Here is a 3,323-nt window from a genome sequence, read left to right on the forward strand (position 1 = left end):
TTACTGGGAAAGCTAAAAATATAACGACTCCCTTCAATAGTCAATCTCACATAATTGATTTCATACTCTCCAACATTTACTTCTTCAACAATATAGTGTCTATTGTTGCAAAAACAAGCAGTGACCTCTACTGTTGTGTTCACTGATATCAACATGGATATGGACATGGTAGAACATCAAACTCAAAGATGGAAGTGTGGAAACGAGTATTAAAGGCAGTCTGGTCATTATTACCCAAGGACCATAAGTGCAACAAAGTCCACTACAGAAAATCACAATCCGCTATAGAAAATCACAATAATGTTTTTTCAACACTCCTTGGTTTTATGGGAACTAGTTATGAATAGAAAGGAATACATAACACTACAACCACCAGATATTAGATTTAAGTTAGTAACAGAAACATAAATTTATTGGCAGGTGATGCCGTCCAAGGCCAACAACAGCATTAAAAATAAAATCTCATTGTATAACATACCAATTCTGACAAAAAACACAGTCCAGTTAACATAACTTACTGGCGTTAAAGGAGAAGGGTGGTTTTAAGAATTCATTGTGGCTTGATTGAATTATCAAGACAGTTTTCTAAATGTTTTGGAGACACTGCCAATCTTACATCTATTTCCTAACTGCTTTCAAGACTTTTTTGTTTCAGTTGAGCAGGTCCCTGTGCATGTACAGATATAGCTGATTGGTTTGCAATATAGTTTTAAAGATAAATCATTTTACCTTAAGACCGTCAATTACACCTACATTGCTTTCTGTAGATAAACTTTCCACATCTCCATAATATGGCTGCAAACATGGGAAAATATTTCGATCTACATATATGTGTGAAAGGGCAACGGCCTTGCCGCAGTGGATACACCGGTTCCCGTGAGATCACCGAAGTTAAGCGCTGTTGGGCGTGGCCGGTACTTGGATGGGTGACCATCCAGTCGCCATGCACTGTTGCCATTTTTCGGGGTGCACTCAGCCTCGTGATGCCAATTGAGGAGCTACTCGTCCGATTAGTAGCGGCTTCGGTTAAGAATACCATCATAACGACCGGGAGAGCGGTGTGCTGACCCCACGCCCCTCCTATCCGCGTCCTCCTCTGAGGACGACACGGCGGTCGGATGGTCCCGGTAGGCCCCTCGTGGCCTGAAGACGGAGTGCTTTACTATATATGTGTGAAAGACCTTAAAATGTGCTACAATTCACTGAAGGAAAAAACTAGCACTCCTGGAAAGACAATGTCGATTTTGATCCGATGACAGCATATGATTCCTGGGGGATAGCAGGTGTACTGATAATGGTTTCAGCATCATCCACCAACATGTAGCAGTGTGGTATAGCTACCAGAGCACCATCTGCATCTACCCTTTAATAGTGAATGCTTACAGACAAAAGGCTCAGTGTGAATAGTGGGGTAACGGAGCTCCTGTGCCTCTTTTGATACAAAACTGATATCAAGTTAATTATGCAAATTAAACTGAACAATTAACTAACACCACGCCCTCACAACATCATGGGTATCCCCAGCCATCACGTTCATCCCGTCCCTCTTCCCACTTCCCCCTTCCTCATACCCTCTTCACCTCCCCTCCCCTACAGTCCCTGGAAGTGGTGGGAATTTGTAATTTCAGTGAGAAATAAAAACATGGTGGTAAATTCAAATTTATTGGCGGAATATAAAAATTTTTATGCTCACCTTGAAGCCCACAGACCACCTGACCTGGTTCTTAACACCACCAACAGAGGGCGCTGTTGGTGCTTCCCCTCTCCCCTCACCCCTCTTCCCTATCCCCTTCCTCCTCCTCTCCCCCCCACTCTCCTTCTGGAAATTGGCGGCAAATGGACTCAGTCTGTACTGGGCTGCAGAGCAGAATACATGCAAGTGTTTACTATTTTCCATGCAGTGTTGTACTAGTTAAACATTTTGAGTTGCCACTGGTCGATCACTAGACAGTCGATCCACCCAGTTTATTCAATAACTGGTAGATACAGAATGGATATTTTAGCTATTAGTCTAGCACTGGAGAGTTACTCAAGACAGCCTATCCAATAGCCATATGGGAAGAATGGGCGATGGTGGTAATAGGAACACAAGCTCTCACTGAAGTCCAGTGGAGTAGTTTCCTGCCGATCTACAAATGATTAGAGAGATTGGTAATGATGATATTAGAACAGCAACCAACTTATGCAGTGCACCTTTTTTTCTTCTTTTTTCCTTTTTTCTTTTTTTGATTCTCTGTAAATCGAAGTATCATCATCGACAACGATCCAGACTTCATGCTGTAAGGTTAGCAGCTGTTTGGGTTCCCTTTAGTATGAATAAACTTTTGGGGTCAACTTCTTAGGGCCTGTAAATCAGTCTGTAAGATACCGCCAATTGGAGGAATGGCTTAGGGTGTCGTAGTACCAAGGAACGTGGTACCATATACCGATGGCATGGAAGGGATAGGTATTGTTCTGCCCAGACTTCGTATGTGGTACAGCGAGTTACGCAAGGTGTCTCCTTTATTGTGCAGGATCGTCGTCCTTTTGCGAAGTGACTGAAGTACTGTATCCACATTGAGGGCAGCATGCAAGTCAACGATGCGAGCATAGTGTCTGGCACGATGTATCCATCTGAGTATCATATTTTGTAAAAGTTGTAGAGGGCCAGTTGGTGCTGGGCTGGTAAGACTTCAGACCTAGCTGCCATACAGTATCTTAGAGAGAACCGTCGCCTTATATAATCAGAGCTTTGCTGAGGTACTGAAGTAAGTACTCTAGAAAAAAGGGAGGAGTTTCTTAGCCATACCAAAAGTTTTGTTCCTGAGACAGTCAATATGTTTATGGAGAAAGAAGTGTTTGTCTAAAGTGACCCCGGGGTAAGTCACCCTGGCCCCCAGGGGATATCTAGCCCATGCAGTCTCCAGTTGGTAGACATCGAGGGGCGTTTCTTGCTGAAATAGATGGCTGTCATCTTCATGGGACTTCGTTGCACTTTATTGGTCTTACACAAAGAGGCTGTGGCCTCTATTAGATACTGAAGGCATCGAATACGTCTTCCGCTGGTGAGAAAAGCCATATCATCGGCGAACTCTGCAATTTGTACCCCTGTGACAGTTGACAAGTCATTTACATATAGGTTAAATTGTAGTGTGGATAAAACGGATCCTTGAGGCAGCCCCAACTGCGCCACTTGGGTATCAGACGATTGGCCCTTTACTCTAATGATCATCTTTCCATCTGTCAAAACAGTAGCTATAAGTTTCTCATAATAATTGCATATAGATGTCAGTTCGTCCAGTTTCCGATTTAGTTGCCCAGTTTCCGATTTAGTTGTTCCTTCC

The 3,323-nt window shown here is 43.2% G+C and overlaps 1 pseudogene; it reads left to right on the forward strand.

The window, feature by feature from the left end:
* The first annotated feature begins 840 nt into the window (after positions 1-840).
* Positions 841-957, forward strand: LOC126250552 (5S ribosomal RNA; annotated as a pseudogene).
* Positions 958-3,323: the final 2,366 nt, after the last annotated feature.

This window comes from Schistocerca nitens, chromosome 3 (genome assembly GCF_023898315.1).
Source record: "Schistocerca nitens isolate TAMUIC-IGC-003100 chromosome 3, iqSchNite1.1, whole genome shotgun sequence".
NCBI lineage: Eukaryota > Metazoa > Arthropoda > Insecta > Orthoptera > Acrididae > Schistocerca > Schistocerca nitens.